This window comes from Urocitellus parryii, chromosome 8 (assembly GCF_045843805.1).
Source record: "Urocitellus parryii isolate mUroPar1 chromosome 8, mUroPar1.hap1, whole genome shotgun sequence".
Lineage (NCBI taxonomy): Eukaryota > Metazoa > Chordata > Mammalia > Rodentia > Sciuridae > Urocitellus > Urocitellus parryii.
In genome coordinates, this window is record NC_135538.1 from 34606494 (window position 1) to 34629839 (window position 23346).

The 23346-nt window shown below is 34.2% G+C and overlaps 1 protein-coding gene across 1 annotated transcript in view; it reads right to left on the minus strand.

Annotated features, from left to right (window-relative positions):
* Window positions 1-23346, minus strand: part of Lama2 (laminin subunit alpha 2) — a 555405-nt gene that overhangs the window by 366366 nt on the left and 165693 nt on the right. The window lies entirely within an intron of this gene.

Genomic DNA, 23346 nt, shown 5'->3' on the forward strand with positions numbered 1-23346 from the left:
GGCCTAAGCTTTTAGATTTCAAATTCAGTCATAATGTAACTATTATTTGAAGAAGACACCATAGGAATTAGGTGGTTTTAAATGGTAGTAATTTTTAAAATAGGCTTTTACAAGATCGTTTAAGAAATACTTTATAGGGATAAAATTGGCATACAAAAAGCTGTAGTACATATTCAATGTATCCAAATTGATGAGTTTGCAGATAAAGGAACATCAAGAAGACCCTCACTAGGTTCTATGCTATCAGTATATCTGTAACTGATTAAAGTTTCTTTTCACCCTACAAATTCATAAGCTTTTTAGTACAAAATACTGTATGGTTAATGCTAGACACTATACTGGATGGTAAATCTCTAGAATTCATTGATCTTAAAGAACTGAAGCCTTGTACCCTTTGACTGGTCCTTCTGTTTTCTCCTTTCCTCGCATCATGGTAATCACCATTACAGCCTATGTTTCTATGTGCTTTGACTATTTCTGATTCCTCATGTAAGCAGAGTCATGTAGAATTTTTTCTGTGTGTCTGGCTTATTTCAATTACATAATATTCTTCATGTTTATCTGTGTTGTCTCCAATGGCTGAATCCTACCCCATCATAAGTATGAATATATATGTTTTATCTAGTCATTCACAAGTGAACATTTAGGTTGCTTCTATGTCTTGGCTATTATGAGTAATGCTATAAAGAACATAAGAGTATAGATATCTCTTTGAGAACTGGATTATCATTCCTTTAGATATATATCTAGAAGTAAGATGAGTAGATCACATGGCTATTTAACTCTTAATTATTTTGCAGAGGGTTGTTGTTGTGGCTCAGTGGAAGAGTGCTTGCCTAGCACATGTGAGGTCCTGGGCTCAATCCTCAGAACCACATAAAAACAAATAAATAAAAACAAAGGTATTGTGTCCAACTACAACTAAAAATAAATAAATAATTTTGCAGAAACTATATTCTTTTAATAACTAGCCACAACAATTTATTTTCCTTCTAGGCCAGTTTAATACTTTAAATTTCTCTTATTTAATGCTAAGTATTAGGAAGGTATTACTGTGTTATTTATTTTTAGGACAAGGAAACAAACTCAGAGAGGTTAAAGAACTTTCCCAAGAATAAACAGCTAGGAAATTTGGTAGTCAGGATTAAAATCCAATAGTAACTGCATGTGGTAGATGTGGGTGAGCTGGAGCATGCCAACAGAGCAGGAATGCAGTCAGTCACAGTTAGGGACAACCACTCCACAACCTTTGTCCAGCAAACCTGGGGATTACTCACTCCCCACAAAAGCACAAGTCACAAATCTTTGCATAAATACCATCAGAGATAAATCATGTGACAGTCTTCATATATAATTGTGCTTCCTTCCTGGAGTTGTGATACATCTTCTCCCACAGATTTTCAAAGCCATAAAACAAAACATAGAAAGAAGGCTTTTTGGGTCACATTCCTTTGAAATTTACTTTGGATCACACATTGAAATCCAGTCCAATAGGGAACATAAAAGTCTATGCCACTGTTACCCACAAAGAGTCAGGTGGCATAAAAGAAAGAAATCCTAATTGGTTAAGACTTTTTTGAACACTACATTATAAATATTAATTTTGTAAATGTGATTAGGAAAAAAGTCATTTCCATCAATATTTTGTGAATAATTTATGAATTAGCAGCTCGTATGATGGAAGACTTACACAGAGTTAAACCTAAAGTTTTCACAGGACTTTAAGCTACATACAGAAGTAGAAATTAACCAGTTCAGGAAACTTCTAAGATTTGCTTATGAGTTTTAAGGAGGGACTAAAACAATTTTTAGAGATTTCACACAGTTTTAAACATTAGCTATAATTTTAGCAATAGACTTCATAATGAGGAGTAATAATCACAAATTTTATTTTTTCATGCTAGTTCAAGCAGTGAAGTAGCAAATAAGATCTTTCCTTTATCTCAACTGAAGCGATTACTTTCTGAAAAATTTGATTTTAGGCAATTTATAAATCTTTAATAGCTCAATGCCTCATAAAACTGACTCCAGTTAATTTTAATTATAATTTCAAAACATATTATTTGCAATTTGCAATCCCTTATAGTTTCACTGTTTCAGCCTTTTCCAGAGTTTTTAGAGTTCACCATAATTAATTTCTTAAAACACATTTGTAATGATATTAGAAAGCATAATCTAGAACTTCTGTAATAAGATGATTTTATTTTTCTAAACACAATTTCCAGATTTTGTTATCACCTCCTTCCGGAGTTTCTATCTTTACTCCTGGTCATAAAATGCTCTGTCAGTTCTAAAGTGATAAAGTCAGGGAACTCTTTAGAAGAAGAGTCATTGCCAACAGACAATATAACTAGATATGCTGGAATAGAAAGTCGTAATTCCACAGGAATGAATCATGCTAAATTAAAATATTCAAATTAAATAAAAATGCATTGGTAAGCAACAGCATCAAAAGGATTGGTTTAAAAAAATTTGAAAGTGTCTTTGTAGAAGACTCAGAGGTCCTCAAGGAAATAAAACATGTTTTTCTTATTAAAATTTTAAATCTCCCAATTTAGAAAGTCTTGTAGACAAACATCCCAAAATGGAACAGGCACAGTGATGAGGGTGATTCATTTATTTTATAAGTTCTCTGTAAATAATTATTTCTGAAAATACATCTCCAGCCCACCATCAGTGAGGAATACTAGGGAGCAAGATCTTTGTCTAGGGCTCTGTAGAGGCCTGTAGGCTAATAAGTATTCCCACCCACTATTACCACACCACATGGTTCTGCACAATCCAGCTCCAGATATTGTTAATCATTTCAGCATTCAAAAAGTCTCCTTGAAAAGTCAAGCTGAAGGGGCATACTGATTCATGTGGATTAAAAAAAATCCTTGCAATTCACAGGCTATTTTTTATTAAAGGCAATAAGGAAGTAGCAGAAGAAGACATTAGACACATTTGGATTCTTCTACAGTGCTAACTTCTACATTTTTTCCTATGACTTTTAGCTTTATTCTAAATCACAGCAAATGCAATAGCAAAAGACTGTGGAAACCGGAGATTACTAATTTCCTGGAAGATTTCTCAACCCAATGTGAACAGACATGCTGAAAAGTCATATAAAGATCATCTGACAGAGGATAAATAAGTCTTTAAACAAAATGTCCCCAGAGACAAAAGTGAAGTCATCAGAATGGAAAGGTCTGACTTCTAAGGTCATAGAAGTCACATCTAAAGTCCAGATATTTATGTCATTATAACCCTAAAATTATTTCACATTACTTGATTGTTTAAATCTAAAATCCCCAAACACTTTTTATAATATAATTAAGCATTTTTGCCCAGTATGATACTCATAAGGCCCTATAAGTCCAAAATTTTATTACAGTCCAAGTATGTCCATTTTTATGAGTGACAATGATACCCCATGGAACATAAGCTTATCTCATTTCATTCTTTCTTTTCCTTTTTTATTTAAATTATAAATTGCAAACATTTGTATTAGGGATTTTCATTAAGTGCTTTCAGAAAACCCCAAATATTTAAAACTCAATTTTTTTTTTTTTTTTTTTTTTTGTACCGGGGATTGAACTCAAGGGCACTTGACCACTGAGCCATATCCTCAGACCTATTTTGTGTTATTTATTTAAAGACAGGATCTCACTGATTGCTTAGCACCATGTTTTTGCTGAGGCTTGCTTTGAACTCGAGATCCTCCTGCCTCAGCCTCTGGAGTCACTGGTATTACAGGTGTGCACGACCATGCCCAGTTTAAAAACAGAATTTTTAATTTTACTGTGTTGATGATTCTCATATATAGCAAATGGGATTTGGTATATTTAAATAATTTATTTTTATTTTTAAAAGATTTTGCTGTACTAAAATATGTACCTGGGATTTCAGATTGAAATATACCTTGAATTATTCTATAGCAACTTCAAAAATATATATTTTTAAATTTTTTATAATTGTAGATACACAGCATGCCTTTATTTTATTTTATTTTTATATGGTGCTGAGGATCAAACCCAGCACCTCACACATGTGAGGCAAGCTCTCTGTCACTGAGCTACAGCCCTAGCCCTCAAAAATGTTCTTGATATATTTCTCCTATGGATCTGAAAATTTCTTTTTATAACATTGATGTAGAGATAGTAGAAATTATATTTGAATCTTCTTAAATTGGTTGCATTATCAAGATATAAATAGATATAACTAGAATCTATACAAGTGATCATTTTGTACTAAAACAATGAAATTTTCCATATCTCCTAAACATATTTATTTATTGCTATTTACTTACTTCTGTGTCAGTGCATATACAAAATATATGTGTGCATGTATGTTTTTGTATGATATACTTATATTTTACCAAGCAGTTCCAAATTTAAATCACCAAATAAATTATCATTTTTTTTCAGAAATATTCATGGAAGAACATAAACATATTTGTACATATTGCTTATAATCATGAAAAAATGGAAAGAATCTGAAGGACCATCAGAGGGTAATGATGAAATAAGTTACAGGATCCCTCCATTTCAATGATGTGATAAAAACAAAGCAAATCTACCAATAATGAAATGAGAAACAAATGTGTGCAACCTCGTAAGTGAAAAAGCAAATCATGACCCTATATAAAAGATAATTGCATTTGTAAAAGAATATAATATATATAATATTATTTGTAAAATAATATATAATATACTGTTATACCCACATATGTATGGGAAATGCAATCTAGAAGGTCACATGCCAAACTGCTAATTGCCATTAGCAGTGAGAAGGATGTGAAGAGGCTAGAACTCTCTTCATCTATATTTGCAGATATCTACATAGTACTAAAAAAAATTGCTTTATATAATTTTGTTCTATTTATTTTTAATTGACATATTTCTACTATAAAAAAATACCTTTAAGTACCCTGTATACTCTTTGTTCCCTTAAGGAATTTTCAGACTAGGTTCCTCATTCTTACACATCAGCAGTAAGGACCAATGACAGCCCATTAGCACCTCTATGGTCCAGCTTCCCTCTTCCATTCTTCAGGGAAGATGTTAAAAACATTAAAGCACGTTTCTAACTTTCAGAGGTTTCTCGTCTGCTTTACTTCTCAGAGATAATGCTTCTCTACACTCTTGGCATATATTCCAGTTTAGTCAAGTTTCCTCAAAGACAGGATTAGAGCAATCAGTAATAAATTTGTAACAGATGAAATTCCGAGTCTAAGTGCAATGAAATGGGCCTGTGAACTACTTGTCTTTCTAATGAAATTAAATAACTTGGTACCACATGGATGTTATTTAAATTCCTGTCTTTCATGGACATTAGTATTTTTGAATACTATGCATTTTCAACTTCTTTAGCATCTGCAAGGAAACGTACACACAGTATCTTATTTGCTACACGACAAAGCTAGAAGGTTGCGGGAGAAGGAATCTTAAGCCATCTTATGGGAGAAATTTATCTTTTATGAATACACTCCTAAGAGGCCAGAGAAACTAGAGACTGGAGGTTGAAGAAATTGAGTGGTACAATTGGGAATTGAATCCTGATGGTATTTTACTTCAAATTCAGTGCATTTTCCATTTGTTCATGATCACCTTGATAATACTAGGTTTCTTTTTCAACCCAATGCTAAGGAGTATGTTAGTTCATCTCTTTGGCGATTATGGTACTTTTTTTTTTTTCTATATTGAAAGAGTCTGAAGTATCCATCCTGTAATGCCTATGTGCTATTGCAAATTCGTAGGCAATTTGACTACAGGCAGTGGCATGACCCTGTGTTCAAATCCTGACTCTGCCATTTATACTTAGGCACTGTGATATTGTCCATCAGTTTCTGCATTCATAAATTGAAACAATAATAGTTTTCATTATATGGAGTTGTTGTGAAGGTTTGATGAGATAAGAATTGCAAAACACATAGGATGGTACCTAGCATATGGCAAACAATCAGTAAATGTTAACTATTATTGCTCAAAGGGTATATTGGGGAAATATATTGTTCAGACAGAAGCATTTCTGTGTGACAGTAATCTGGCTCTCCATTTGGATAGGAGTGCATTCTATATATTAATCACACAGAAAGCCACCCAACAATGAAGAATATTGATGCTTAAGTCCCTGTCAAGTTATCTGACCCAGAGCACTTAACTGCACACTTGACATTTCAGAGTGACAACAAAATGGCATATTAACCACCCATCCCTAAGGCTCTTCTGTGGGTTAAGTTAGACTGTCAGAAAATCATGCAACTGAATCATATTATCAAGTTCCTCAGAGACACATATATCATTATTGAATGAAAAAATTTAAGTTTATATCCTTAGCTTTCATATGTGGTAGAATTAAGCAAGTAATATTTTTTCTTTATGCCATTTGTCCTTGAAAACCTTGTACTTTCTGTTCTCTGAAGTCTTAACAAAAGGACTGTACTAAAACTTGCTCTGAGAATTCATTGCCAGGAAAATATTTGTCTTGAAAATTTGGAAGAGCTCTTTTCTTTGGCAGACAAAGAAATTATATAATTTAACATTTTCCTTTTTTTGCCTTAATTGTCTGAAAATTCTGACTTAAATTAAGAGTTCAAGTGCAATAACTAACCCATCCCAGATGAGCAGCCAATGTTCATTTTCCTTAATTTTTCTAGTTAAATTTTCATTTTCGTTGTCCTTTTAAATTTTGCTTTTGTTACATATGTCACCTTGATGCTTTCCTGGGAAACAAGTACAAGTATAAAAAGGGACACCTCTTTAACATATAATTGTGTCATCTTTTCATTCATTTGCTTATCCAGTATTACGAGCACCAACCCTGCTAAATACAAGAGAGAAAAAGCAGACAATCTGGAAATACTCATAAAAGCATTGGAAATACTATATTGAAGAAAGTCATTGAATTTCAGAATAAGTGTGTGAAATTCACGTTATTAATATCATTTCTCTGAAACCCTGTTAATTCGTGTTTCTCTTAAAACTCTTTTTGTCCGTGAATATACAATGAAGCAGTTAATTTTTACACAAGAATATAAAAAAATCATACAACTAAGTGAATGAAAACTGCCCTATACTAACCACCTTTTTCTACACATATCCAATACCACTCAGATTTTGAAATTATTCAGAGCTATGTTCGGAACCTTTGGAGCATTCCTTTGCCTACCTCAATGTAATGAATTTTCACCTTTGAAGGAAAATAATTTGGGGAGAAAAAATAAAGTCATTTTTTAGTCCAGAGGAGTAAACAACTTCAAGAAGAGTTTCAAAATTATTTTGAACAATATTGCATTCATTATGAGTATAGGGCTCTTTATTTTACTATGAATTCTGAAGCATTTCCTAAAATTGAAGTGCTTTTGCTAGCACACTTCATAGTCTGTACTACAGAAGCTAGGAAAGCAAGCCTTCTCTGGCTCCTCCTGTCATGTCTTGAGCCAGCTTAATTCCTTCCTCCTTGTTACTCAATGAGCAAGCTTTTAGAAGATAAGACACAGCTCTCAAAAACTTGTGCAAATCCCAGACTGTTACCTGCATGCATAAAATCCTAGTAGATCAATAAAAGAAGAAATTCTAAGCTGCATTTTGTAACAGTCTGAAATAAATGATAATAAAAGCTGGCATTTATTGAACATGTACCATGAACCACATATTTTGTAAATCATCTCATTTCATATGGTCATTGTTGAAAGGCATGTATTAATACTTCTCCATGTTGAGATAAGGAAAGTGAACTTCAGAGAGTTACCCAAGGTTTCATGGTCATTAACAGCCAGATCAGACTCCAAACCAGGCTTGATTTCAAAGAACCCTGTACTCAATGATACCACGGATACCACCCACTACCATTCTAACCTCTTCCTGCTGTACAGATCTCATCCATTTCTTCCATTGGAAAATATGATGGAGTAGAAAATAAACTGACAGGACTTAAAACTGAACATGATTTGTATTTTCCTAAGGATTTTTAGAAGCTGTTATATTCACTTAACCAGGTCCTTTTGAAATGAATAAACATCAGCTGGGAAAGTACATTTCTTAAAGAAGTAGTCTATATGCATCAGACAAAAAAAATAATAATCTCAGTTCCAGATGTTAATATAAAATTACCCAGATGCTACAAACTGATCATCCATAATACCAGAAGCAAATAAAAACTTAAAAAATTTTGAATGCAAAAAGGAAATCAAAGTGGAGATACCAATTTGATTTTTTGCTAAGTTACAGAACATGAATTATTTCTCTTCATTTTTAGTGTGCACATATAGAACAAGTGTCTTGCATGATGCAATAAGGTTGTGACATTGTTTCTTGGCTAGAATAATTAATGTAGCTTTCATAACAACACCTTGCAGCCCCTATTACATTGCTTATGTGTTATTTTGGATTGAGCGGAGCTAAAGCTCTCTTCAGTGGCCAAGAAATGAAATATACATAAAATTAAAATCATTTTCAAATAATTTGTGCTTAAACTTGAATTCAGAATCATAGTTTACCATTTTGTTTTTGATTCTCCTGCTATTTTGGTGTAGCTTTAGCACATAAACAAATGACATATGTAAATACTAAAAAATTCTAAGGTGTTGCTTTCCTGCCACAGATTTAATAGATATTTGAAGACTAGATGGTTTATCATTCACGATAGTCAAGCTAAATAAGTTAGGTCCTACTTTCTACTCCAAGGCATGATTTATTGAATTTGGATATCTTCAAGGAAGGCCTTACATGTATGTTCTTGTGATGTAAACCAAGCAGTGAAGAAATGTAAGAAGGATTAAGTCATGGCCCCCTCTCTCATGGAACTCAGTTGCTTTCAGCAATGCCTAATAAACGAAGCAACTTTCAACCTCTTCATCTATGAAAAGAAACAAGGAAGATTTTATTTTAAATGACTGCATAGAAAATAAATATTTTTTTGAAGCAAACACAGAAAACATTCATTCTTGTTACCTGATTTAAAACAAAACAAACAAGCAAAAGCTATTTGTATTCCTATCTCAACAAACATCCTTTGTAGTTTTCCTTTTGGGAACTGTATGAGTTATAATCATATCAATGAGAACTAACAAGAATTCATTTGGTGTTGAGTCTCTAGCTGTTCCTCAACCTTGCAGTCCTTCAACAGGAGGACTTGTTTACTTCTGTTTCTGCAGCTGTGAGTTCTGGACGGAGTCATAGAGATGTTGTTTTTCAAAATAATCCCAAATTCTCTTTCCAGGCCAGAATATTAAAGTATTGTTTGATTCAGCTTATATTTCACTGATTACTCTTGAACTAATTATGTTTTATCTTTTCAATTTTAATTTACCTTTCCTTGTGCAATTCAAGTCCTTTTATTTTAAAAAAATATGTGAATATCCTATTTGTCATTTTTTGGTTTAATTTCAATTTTGGAACTTTAAAGAGCCTGGAAATGCTATTTCTTTTATTATATTTAAACAAACTTAGCATCATTAGAAGCACAGACATCTGCTCCTCTTCCTATTCTGCCTTTGTTTCCTCTTTTGATAAAAATCTTATTTGGCTGAAAAATTACCTGTGCCATTTTCAGAAAAAGAAAGTTAGACACCAGCTGTGCTAATTTTCCAGTGATAGGGATAAAATGTCCCAAACCATGTCTCTTCTTAGCCTTAATGCAAGGCCTTGGCCAGGCAGAATTGAGGATGGCTGATATATCTGGGCTTCCCTGTATGGGATACCTCAAGGACACTAGTGGGCCTTGGTAAATTTCATCAGCATGTCTCTGTGGGTAGAAAGAAATGCATAAACACTTCAGGACTGCCCAGGACATCATTTCCCTGGTTTTGCTACTGTCCTGATTGTTTATCTTCCTGAGAATTCCATTTGCCATTCTCTGTGCATGTTTAGATGCCATTTCTCTAGTCACACAGGGTTTTTGTTTGTTTTGTTGTTTTGCCTACATAGCCTTGCTTCACTTCCCATGGAATATGTTCTCAGAAACGTATGGTGAGGTGATTCCATTGTGTGTAAACATCATAGTGTGTACTTCCACAAAACCCAAATATTATAGGTTTCTACATATCACATATGATGTCTATGTGTATCTGTGTTTGTGTATGTGCACATGAGCATGTATGTGAATATACAGTATAGCCTACTGCTTCCAGGACCATAGTAAACAACACAACACAAGATTAAGAGAAAATAATGCAATCAAGAGACAAGGCAGGGCTGGGATTGTGGCTCAGAGGTAGAGTGCTGGCCTAGCATGTGTGAGGAATTGGATTTTATCCTTAGCACCACGTAAAAATAAAATGAAGATATTGTGTCCACTTATAACTAAAAATAAATATTTTTTAAAGAAAGAGACAAGGTAAATAGAAAAAAAACGAAGCACTTTCAAACTCACTTTATGGGGCTAATATCACCCTGATTCCAAAACCAGGCAAAGACTCATCAAAAAAAGAAAACTTCAGACCAATATCTCTAATGAACATAGATGCAAAAATTCTCAAGAAAATTCTGGAAAATTGAATACTAAAACATCAAAAAGATTGTACACCACGATGAAGTGGGGTTCATCCCAGGGATGCAAAGTTGGTTCAACATATGGAAATCAATAAATGTAATTCATCACATAAATAGACTTAAAGACAAGAACGATATGATATCTCAATAGATGCAGAAAAAGCATTCTACAAAATACAGCACCCCTTTATGTTCAAAACATTTAAAAAAACTAGGGATAACAGGAACATATCTCAACATCTTAAAAGCTATCTATGCTAAGCCCCAAGCCAGCATCATTTTAAATGGAGAAAAATTTAAAGCATTCCCTCTAAAAACAGAAACAAGACAGTATGCCCTTTTTCAACACTTCTATTTAACATAGTTTTTGAAACACTGGCAAGAGCAATAACACAGATGAAAGAAATTAAAGGGATACAGACAGGAAAAGAATAACTCAAATTGGCACTATTTGCCAAAGACATAATTCTATACCTAGAATACCCCCCAAAAAAAATTCCACCAGAAAACTTCTAGAACTAGTAAATGAATTCAGCAAAGTAGGATATAAAATGAACACCCATATATAAAAGGAATTTTTGTATATCAGTGACAAATCTTCTGAAAGGGAAATAAAGAAAACTACTACATTTACAATAGCCACACACACAAACATACCTTGGCAATCAACTTAATGAAAGAAGTGAAAGACCTCTACAATTAAAACTACAGAACAGTAAAGAAAGAAATTAAAGAAGACCTTAGAAGATGGAAAGATCTACCTTGATCTTGGATACACCGAATTAATATTGTCAAAATGACCATACTATCAAAAGCACTATACAGATTTAATGCAATCCCAATCAAAATCCCAATGACATTCCTCATAGAAATAAAAAAAGCAATCATGAAATTATTCTGGAAAAATAAGAGACCCAGAATAGCCAAAACAATCCTTAGCAGGAAGAGTGAAGCAGGTGGCATCACTATACCAGACCTTAAACTATACTATTGAGCAATAGTAACAAAATATGGCATAGTATTGGCACCAATACTGTGTTAGTATCAGGTGCTTGCTGGAATTAACTAGTAGAGATTTGGTCACGACACACAATTCAGTATAATGCTGAAGTTAAAGCCAGTTGCTTTGCTTGCTTTGGGCTTGTCTCTCTGTATTTTTGTTCTATTAGTTCTCTGTGGCTTTTCACTAGCCATTGTTTCAAGATAAATGCATACGCTTTTCTTAGCATGGAACCCAGGCAAAAAAGAATATGTCCATCTTTTGCCAAATGGACTGACTTAGAAGTCAAATATTACCCAGGACTGTTTGGGGAATTATTAAAAGGAAAGAGTTAACAAACACTGGTGAAAAATAGAAAACTGAAACATTGCCCCTTTAGGGACTGTCCCTCAGGCCAAAGAATGAGCCCCACATGTGTGAGCACTGTGGGGAAAGAATGGCAAAACAAGATACATTTCATAAACTAAAGCAAAACTCCAAATGTTTTCACTCCTTATGCTGATAAACGTACTTATTTTTATTTTTAACAAGACTTTGCTATAATTATTGTTTAGGGAAAGAACTCTGCTTCCCTAAAATCTGCTTCTGCAACATGTATCTGCAAGGTAGGTGTTTTTTCCCCAAGTTTAAAATGGTATTTCCTCGTTTTGAAACTGTTTTATAGCTCAGAATGGACAAACTGTTTACTCAATTTATTCAGTTATTCAGAAGCCGAAATAATCATGATGAGTCAAAGCAATTGCTATGAACACAGCCTGTCTCCATTTAATCCTTCCCACATTCTCTATGTGGCAAGGAGGCCTTTCCCTAGGTGAGTCGCTGGCATTTCCTCTGTCTGTGTCACTCTGTAACCACACCCTTTCTGTACTAAGAATGCCTTTACCACTTTATTGATTCATTTTATGTTGTATCTAATGCCTCAAATTTACTTTATTGCCTCCCTGTACCCTGAGACACTGCTGGGCACGCAGATGGTTCTCCATATTTGTTAATGGGTAAAATTGTTAATTGTTGAACCCCATTCATTGACTACATGAACTCATTAAATTTATTCTTAATCTCAAGTCATTTGTTGGTTGAACTGAAACTGTATCTTAGCCATATTTTTGTTGTCCTATCTTTTGCTTAGTAGTGATAAATGTGTCAGCTGCTCTACTGTAGCTAATACAACACAAAAGTTTATCTTATTTTAAGATAAGTGGATATAATATAACAAACTGTAAGAAGAAGAGCAAAATGTTTTTCATGCCCTGAAATAATATGGAGATAAGGAAGAAGGCAAAATTAAATCATTTCTATGATTTTTTCCTTCAAAGGTAATAGATGGTTTCTTCTATTTCTTGACATAATCTTTAAGAATTTTCATCAATAATCTTACAATAAGGTAATTCACCCTGAAAAGAATAGTAGATAACTGCTATAAGTGGATGTCAGGTTTAAAAATATGTGAAATGCCTCTAAAACGGTATTATCTGTCACTCCTGATAAAACCAACATTTTTACACGTGATGGAATAGAGGAACATTCCTGTTCCCAAGTATCAAGAAATAGGAAATGTATTTCTATGGACACACAGATATACACAAACATACTTTATTTTCTATGAACCCCAACCACAGTGTCCCCAACCTTACTACCAGTAACCAATAAACTTTCAGCTTTCATGTAACCTGACATAATGCCAAATATTCATATGAAAATAGTTTTCGCTGCTTTCTCCCTCCCCCCTAAATTCAGAAATAAATACAACTTGACTCCTTTTAGCGTAATAGTGACCTTATTATTATTCCAGGAATAAGGGGAACCATAAGACAGCTAGTATATATCATTATACATATAAATTATTGTTTCATTGAAAGGGTTTGATTTCCCATTGATGTTTTTGCTGAAATATTGTGTGTAGCTAAGATTATATTTGGTAGAGATTAAATTTCTGTAAGTATTTTTGTTCATGCTTTGGCATATATTACTTTAATACATATTAAAATGCATTTTGTTGACTAAAAGTAGTCAAATATTGGCAATTTTATATGTCTTAACCTAATAGTACATTTGGTTTTAGAAGGCACTTGTCAGTTGAATAGGAAAATAAATAAGTCTTATTATTGAATGAAGCTTAAGAACAAATTTACACAAGGAAAATATAATTTTCTAACTTATAATCTTGCCAGGGTTGCCATTTTTCTCTGTAAACTGAGTATCATAGGATTTTTGCTACCCATGATTAGAATTTAAATTGTATGTCTTATGTGTTCCCCAGGTAGCAGAATTCAGTGAAGTTATTCATTTATATATTTTCAATGAAAATATTTGGTAGTAGTCAGTCTTCCATGTTGTAAAATAGTACATATCCTCAGGCTACATAGAATTCCTTGCATTGAATTATCCTCTAGTTTTCATTTTTTTTTTAACAGTGGACTTGGTAAAACAGTTCCTTTTTAAGTTTGCTTGTGAAGTGTAATCATAACCATTCCAATCCTGGGTTACTTGTCTCAAGGACTTTTGATGATAGCTTCAGTGTTGAAATAGTTTCCCTGAGGATCAGAAGCTTATTTTAATAGCTTCAAGATCCTTTGTTGTATTTTCAAGTATACTTCTGCAATAAAGATAACAGTACCTTATCTTTCCTTTGTGAAACTGATTAACTGGCACAGACACACCCTCAGGTTTTCCCAGTTGAGAAAGTGGATGGCACTTAATTACCCACACGGTGTTACACAAGTCCTTGTGGCCAATGGAAAAGTCACATTTAGAAGATGGATGATTGCACCCAAGGGTTCAGTTTATAAAGTGGAGTCATTATGAGATTTGCCAATCACAAAATCTAGACCAGATATTAATGTTGAAATTTAGCCCTGCATTATATCAAACAAGCTTCCATCTATAATCTGAGAATAATAAAAATTTTGGCTTCAAAATTCTCCAAGGTTTTGGAGAGAATCAGATGAAATAGTATATGACAAAGTACTTTGTAACTGATAAAATATCATAGACCTAAATGTTACTGCCAATTTTATTGGTAACAAAACCAATAGTTGCTGTACTAATCCTCTTCCTCTCCTTGGGGTTCACATTTTAACTCAAAAGGCTTAGACCCTACTTTGGTTATATGGAATAAAGCTGATAAGACTCATCCAATCTCAAACGACCTACCATTCCTTTATGGCATGTTTGCTCAGGAATTCAGACTTGATTTTAAATGTTGCCAAATGAGTGAAAATGCAGAAGTAAAAATAGGTAGTAGCTAAAACCCAGGCTCAAGCAACTTCACACACAAAGAAAGCAAGGCCTGTTAGAAGGTGGGGACACCTAGGCTTTCAGTTCAGCAACGAGGATATTTTTCCAGAAAACCCAGACAAAAAGGAAAAAGGTTTAACCCTACACCTTTCTGATGCTCTGAGGACACATTAAGTTTCAATCACAGCTGGAAAAATGACCAGGTATGCCACCTTGGGAAAGTCATGTCCCCTGTCTGTACCATCTTTTTCTCAGGTAAAAAGAGAAAAAAAATATTAGAATATAGTAGTCCCTCTTTATTCAGGGTTTGGCTTTTCATGACTAACTGAAACAATAGCATGAAAATATTACCTCAAAAATTCTAGCAGTAATTCATAAGGTTTAAATTTTGCGCTGTTTTGAGTAGCACAATGGAATACTATCTCACCCTCCTATGTCCTGCTGCATCCCACCAGGGACATGAATCATTCTTTGTGCAGTGTATGCACATTGTATACCTGCCCATATGTCACTTCATAACTACCTCAGACATTGGAGTGACTGTGGTGGTATCCCAGGGCTTGGACTCATGGAAATCCTTTTTTTTTTTACTTAATGACTCCAGAGTACAAAAATATCATGCTGATAATTTTATTATACTATATTATATATTCAAACATTATATTACACATATAATTACTCTATTTTATAATTAGTTATGATTGTTAATTTCTTACTATGCCTCCTTTATATTAAACTTTATTATTGGCATGTGTAATAGGAAAAGTATCTGGGGTTCAGTACTCTGAGGTTTCAGGAATCCACTTAGGATCTTGAAATGACCCACCCTCTTGCTGATAAAGGGGAATTACTATATGTGACTTTATACTCATAAAACTCTTAGACTGATATTTGTCATAAAATTAAGGTACAATAATTGTTATTGTCTTCTTGGCCCTGTATTGAACCCATGTCACTTCTTGAGGCCCACCCTGTTCTTTCTGGTCTTTTATACTTTAGCAAGCTACAGTTCTTTGCCTCACTCATTTATTCAGTCTTGCTTAGGAGCCCCTGTCTACATTAGGAATGATTCCACAAATCAGTACAATATGGTTCTGTTCCCATGATGCTTCCTGCTGTCAATCCAGACTAAGCCAGCTCAGTCATTCTATAGTGAGGAGTTGGTTTAAGTCAATGTTAGCTATGAACCAAGGGAATTTGCTATCACATTACATAGGTTATACAGGCCATTGCCATAAATAATCTAATTTCATCTGCACTTATAGCTCTGGGAATTGGCCTGGCCACTTATTAGATAGTTTACTTGTCTGTGCCAGCCTCATTGTTAATCATTGGCAGAATTATCTGAAAGTCAAATCTAGTGAATACTTCCAAAGACAATGTACAGTTCTTTTGTGTCTTCTACCAAAACTATGAATTTTCTAACCTAGCTTAACAAGAGCTGTTTCATTTTACTAGACCCTGGTATATCTTATTCTACAATACTGAGATATATGGGTCTCTTAAATATCGATGCTATCTCCTCAAGAGTCCATTCGTATTCATTTTCTCTCACAATCTTTGTTTATCAGCAACACCATATTAATGGATTCCCTGACACTTTCTGGGTCCATTATTTTGGGTGTGGGTGGAGGAAATCTATAAACTGATCCATATCAAGAATGGAGAAATACAATCTTTTTAATTTTGTCTTTTTATTACAAAGGTAATATAATAATAAAATCTATTAAAAAGAAAATGCTTTGAATTAAATATGGGTTTTATGTGATATAATGCTTTGTGACAAGATATCTCAAGTGCTCTGTGTATTCCAGCAGAGTTGAAACTTTTCATTTCTTGGAGGACTCCATAGAATCCTCATGGCAAGGAGGAACTTTCATGTTCTTGCTCAAGGGGTATTTACTGACCTAATGTTGGTCAATGCAAACATTATTTTAGAGAAAGGAAGTTTGAAATCTCAAATTATTATTTACCTAAACCTGCTTTCATAATAGAAACTATTAGTAATACTCTGCTGTTCACTAAAGGAGATTTTATGAGTAATTGAGAAGGACTAGTTCCTCATTTCTATTCCCACATTTCCATAAGAGCTCACATATGAAATCTTGCTATACTCTTAACAATATTATATCAAAGGAGAATCTCTGAAACATTTTTAATACAGGGTTGGTTTTGTTTCTTCTCTCTCCAGTATTTGCAATTCTAAGGATCACCATAATGTCAGATGATGAAAAGAGAAAGAAAAATATTCTGTCTCTTTATATAAAATTCTGTCACATAGGAAATCAAAATAATATCAAAGCTGTACATACAGTTACCAAAAAGAAATTGTCTTCAAGAATTAATGATGGTTTCTCCAGGGATTTTTGTACAAGACTACCATGTTTCAAAAGCAAACTCAAAGTGAATCTAAGTTCCATTGAGTTTACTGCAGGAGAGTGTGTAGGATTAGAGTAAAAATAAAGGAAATCATATGCAAATAACCTTTAGGTCTCTGTATGAAGAAATTGAGTCAACATCACCATGGTAACCATGAATATTTAGTTATTAGTCTAGTGGCAATTCAAGTAAATTTAAAGCAATAATCCCAGTTATAGAAAGGGGAAAAATCTCATAACAAATAAACATGGATTATAATTTTAATTCTAGGACACCTAAAAGCATTGCCATCTGTACTTCCATCCTTCTCAATATCATAAATGTAATTCCTCTCTCAGCCACCTCTCCAACCATCAGTAACCTCATTAAAGCTCCAAGCTCATTTACTCAATTCAAAACCAGCCAGATATTCGGTTCACAAAAGCCTGTGAGGTTTCCTTAGAGAAAAACATTAGTTTCTTTCCTCATATAAGTAGTTATTGTGACCAATTTTCTCTCCTTAAATAAGTGGTACCCATCTCTCCTCCAGGGTTGGAGAAAGTTGGAGATGTCTGAACAAACAAACTAGGAGTTGAGACATCAGAGTCTCCAGAAGCATCTGTTGAAAACATACAGAAGGCTTCCTGAGCCCTTCCTGAATTTATTGAGTTAAAAGCACTGGTCTCTGAAATAGCTATCTTTCAAATGCTTCTAGGTGATTTCAGAGTGAAGCCAGCTTCTCAGTGGTGCCTCCACGTGGCATTCCTTGTTCAGGGTTCCTAGTAGCTCTGGAAACAACTGGTTTAACAGAGGTAGCACATGGGCCATGATAGTGGCTCCTGATGGTGTTGGCTCCCTCTGGCACTGCTGGAGAGGTAAGCCTATGTAGCTGTGCCCACCAGAGCTTTCCCTATGACTGGCCTCATAAAATAATAGGGGCCCCCTGTGGTCTGTTGCTTTATACTCTGCAATGTCTATTAGTGAGTTCAATATCACTCTCTCAAAACAGGGAAAAGTGGGTCCCTGCTGAGCCTTCTCTTGACATTGATGATACAAAATTGCCCTTCAAAAATGAGACTCTTGTAAGGTTTTTGCTCAAAGCTTCCCTCTGTTTGCAGCCTAGATAAGAATATACAAGGTTATCCCTCCATTATCCCTCCTTTACCAAGTCCTAAGGTTTGATACCCTATGATTATCTCAAAGCTAGGGGTGAGCTTCTTCCTTTGGAAGTAGCCCAGAATGCTAGATTCTATGGTAATCTCTTTCTTGGAAGTAGTTGAACCTTGTTATTTTGGGAATTGGGTATTTTTTCTAAAGTACTCTCCTGGCAAATCCTCATGATTAACATTTGTTGATCTCTTGAAAGCCATGTGAGCTGGAGAGCAGGCGAGGGCCTGAGGAAAACCAGGGAAAGTAGTGAGTTGGGGTGGAAGGAGCAAGGAGGTCAGAGGAAGGGCCAGACCCTGCAATGATGGTATGGGCAGAGGAAGTTCTGAACTTCAGATGCCGAGGTTGAAGCCAAGCCAGGATGTCCTTTATTAGGTCAATAAAGAATTTATCTAAAATATCTTTGGCTCCGAAATGATGTACTTTTTGCCTGAAATATAATATTTTAAAATGTTTTAAAACTTTGATACATTTCCTCAAAATTCTCCAAACAAGTGACAATGTAAAAAAGCTCATTGGATTTGACATTTTTTTTATTTAAACACCTGGTTCAAAAATAAAGAACAAAAAGAAACACATACACACACACACACACACACACCAAATTGCAGCATATATGCAAAAGAGCTACACATATGAAAATAAATAAGAGGCTGGGGTTTTGGCTCAGTGGTAGACCACTTGCCTAGCACATCTGAGGCACTGGGTTTGATCCTCAGCACCACATAAAAATAAATAAAATAAAGGCATAAAAATAAATAAATAAATAAGAAACCTGTTTCCTGCATTACATTCTTAACCTAAACCTAGAAGCCCAATATAATTATAATAAAATAGGCAAGCCCACATAGACTAATATTTATAAAATACCTCTTAAATAATATGTGAAATATCTCTTAAAATGGTTAGAGATCAGAAGCAAAAAAGGAGACACATTCACTAGAAGCAATGTGGAATCCTGAATTGGATCCCATAAGAGAAAAAGAGCATTAATGGTAAAACTAATTAAATCTTAGCCAGGTCTGTGATTTATTTAACAGTAATACATCAATGTTGACATCATTTTGAAATATGCATCATGTAAGATATTATCCTTAGGGCAGTAGAGTGAAGAGATATGAGGATTTATTCTTCTTATATTTATATCAATTCATCATAATTCAAAATAAAAATTTATTTTTAAATGCATATGTGACTTTGCTTTTGTTTACAGCAGGTTATATTCCAAGGCTAGATTCTCAATGATGACAACTAGACAAACTGGATAAAATATACAAAGATATTTGTTAAAAGCCACCTAAGAGCTCTTTAGAGGATGAAGAGTAACCTTAATATTGAGAAGAAAAATGTTTGGATAGGTGATTGGCTTATTATGAGAACTTTGGTCTTGTGGGCATTTTCTTGTCTAAAAGACATGGCTGATATACTAAGCCATGTTTCTGACAGCCCTGCTGTATTAAGAGGACGAAAGTTAGATTCTGGGACTAGTAGGAGGATGATTGGTAAATCCCCCACATGTTGGCTTAGACTCCAAAGACATTCCAGGAATGAGGATAACTGGAATTAAAGCAGCTGTCCCTGGGTTATAGCACAGCTTTGAGTCATCTGAGTGTCTCAGATACTTGAATCTCTAAATTGTTTTAAGAGGATCCAGATTGCCATGGGATAGCAGAAGGATCAGGATAACCTCACAAGGTGAAGAAAATATCTTCCTCCCTATATTGGATCTACATATATTTATATAGCTTATCAAATTACAATTTCTCTTATACAAAGTGGTCAGGATAGAAAGAGATAACACAGTTTAAAAGAAAACCAGTAGATGAAACAGACAGCAAAATATACACATAAAGGAATGGTATTACCAAGCTGAAATGCTTAACAGTTGTTAAACTTGTTTTCAAGTAGATAAAAATAGAATATTGAAAATTTGAATGTCATATATAATAGAATTAAAAATTTAATATAAATATAGAATTTCAATGTAAAACTAGAAATTACAAGCTTCTATTTGAAGTGACTCAGAAATTCTAGAAACTAAAAATATGATAAATAAAATTAGAATTCTATGAATCATTTTAATATATTTCACATAACTGAGGGAGAATTTATGAACTAGAAGTATATCAGAAGAAGTACCTAGATCAAAGATAGAAGAAGACAAAAGGGTAAACAAAAGGTTCTCTACATAAACAATGGAAATCAGAAAATAACCAAATGTACCAAAATAAAAAGAGTAAAATGGAAATCAGAAAATAACCAAATGTACCAAAATAAAATAACTGCAAACCTAAAATTTATGCTTAATAAAATATTTTTCTACAATGGAGGTGAATTCTATTGTTTACTTCATGTTATATACATTATTGAAGATGAATTTGCATATTGGCCTTGAAATTTGAGATACTTAGAGTTGTTGCTGATTTCTCTGTATTTTGAGTTTACCTTCTCATTGTGACTTCTTTTTGTGGGGCTGGGGTGGATTTGCCCCTCTATACGCTTCTGTTATAGTAGTTGTACTTTCATGTTTTATTTCCTAGTCTGTACATTTGTTTCTTTAATTTTATTGTCACTTCTTTGGGAAGTTTTGAACATAAACACTTAATAATTGTATTTCAGGTGCTATCTAAAACAATATCATTTTAAAACCAAAAGTTAATGAGTGAGACTAAGATTAATTTTACAGTCATTTGTCTAGGAAATATTGTAGACAAGCATCCAAAAAAGTTTGTATTTTCAAATGTAATATGTTATCCAAAACAATGTTGCTTTAGAACACAAAGATGCCTTAGAACTGCCAGGCACAGTGGTGTAGGCCTGTAGTCCTGGCAGCTTGGAAGGCTGAGGCTGGAGGATCATGAGTTCAAAGCTAGCCTTGCCAATTTAGCAAAGCCCCAAGCAACTCAGAGAGACCCTGTCTCTAAATAAAATGCAAAAATGGGCTGGGGATATGGTTCAGCGATTAAGTCCAGAGTTCAATCCCCCATTCCAAACAAAAAGAAATTCACTGATGATTAACTGATTTGAGGTCCCAGAAAGAACCAAAAATGGTATTTTTGAACATGGAATTTGAAATAAAGCTTAAACTTTTACTCCCATGTATGTTTTCCTATACCAAGTTATCTCAGAATTATAACTCTTCATAAGCACACTGGTTTCAGCAACAGTATGTACAACTCCTCTAAATTATTTCTGAGTTTAAGAACTATCAACAGATTTTTTTAAACCAACTTCTAGTCTTTGCTAGAGTATGAAAGAAACATTTACCAGGGAGTAGGGGACTTGGATTCTTTATTTTTTTTCCCTTCTACATATTATATTGGTACATGAGAGTTGTACATAATGGGGAGATTTGTTGTTATATATTAGTGCACATACATAGTATAACAACATAATTTGGCCAATATCACTCCCCTGGTCCCCTTCCTCTACTCTACTCTCCCTCTGCTTTATGTGATCCAGCCCCCATCCTTCTTTTCCTTTTTCCTCTCTAGCAGGAGACCTGTATTCTTATTTCAGCTCTACTATCACAGGAGCTGGTCCTGGCTAATATCACCTGCCTTCTCTGAGGCTGTTTATTCTAAAAAGGAACATTCCATGAAATAAATTCTTCAAAATGAGTAGAAAGTCTAGGAGAAGTCTGAATTTAATTCATGCTCTTAAAACCTATCATTCTACTTCAAATATGCTGAATTGTTTTCTGTTTCTAACTTTAACTTCTTAATAGTCACCATCACTGAGCATTTTTTAGTGAATGTTGTTCTAAGAGTAGAAATGATATTTTGTCAATTAGAGAAATAAAGAACTAAACAGACATGTAGGTTTGTTCCACATTGGTAGGTTGATGTGGTCTAAAGGATGGAGGACCACCATTAATTTAGGGAGAGCAGGGTAAGGAGCTCTGCTTTATGTTTTTTATCTTGCTCAACCAATTTCTGAATTGGGTCATTTTTTAAAAGAGTAAAAAATCTTAAAATATTAGATAATCATTAGACCTGAGTAAAACCTGGATCACGGAGAAGAAATAATAAAAATTCAGCTCCCACACATGTCTTCTCTCTACTCCCCTTCCAGATCCAGAAGCCAAACTGGCCAGGTCTTGGCTGCCTCTGGGCATAGAGCGGGTTGAACAGATGTTTGACTCACTACATTTGACTCCTTGTCATTTGGCAGATTGAGGTCTCTGCTGAGAGCACCATTTGGAATGTTTTTTCCCCAAAACTGGTATTTTTGAACATGGAATTTGAAATAAAGTTTAAACTCATAGAATAATATTGCCTAAAAGGAGTCTGATAGATTTATGTCAGACACCTAACTGTCCCCCAGAAGTGTTTAGGGATAGCCTGGATTGGTCTGGGTAGAAATGATAGAATATGAATGTGGTTTTTCTGAATGTGAGAATGTAACAGATGACATTACCTTCTGATGTCTTAGGAGGAAAGAATATCAGACACAAGTACAGACATCCTGACTTAGGATTTTTCACTTAGGATATTTTTACTTTATGCTGGTGAAAGAATGATATTCATTTAGTAGAATGTAATTTGAATTTTGAATTTGGATCTTTTCCCAGGCTAGTGATATGGGGTTCCACCCTGTCTTGTGATGGGCAGCATCAGGAGCTACAGCTCTCAGTGAGCTCTCAGGCGAGAACAATCCATCCTCTACAATCTGCCGTGTTGTCAACACTTTTGGACATTGTGTCTTCACATCTCATTATGTCTACAAAATGTTCATCAGTGTCTCCTGTACCCAAATAACCACTCTGTTCTTCAGTTTCAGTACAGTAGTCAGTGAATTGCATGAGATCACTCAACACATAATTATAAAATGGGCCTCGTGTTAGGTCAATTTGCCCAATGGTTGGCTAATGTTCTGAACATGTTTAGGGTAGGCAAGCTAAGCCATGGTATTCAGATGTCAGATGTGTAAGGTACATTTTTACTTAGATATTTTCAACTTAGAGGTTATCAGGATGGTTACTTGAGTAGCTGTCAAGCAGGTAGGATGAAAGGAGGTTAACCATACATATTAAAGGGAGTCAGGTCAGGAAAATATAATAAAGAGGCACTAGAGAATTCAAGAATCAGTAAATCTGGGTTTGAGTAT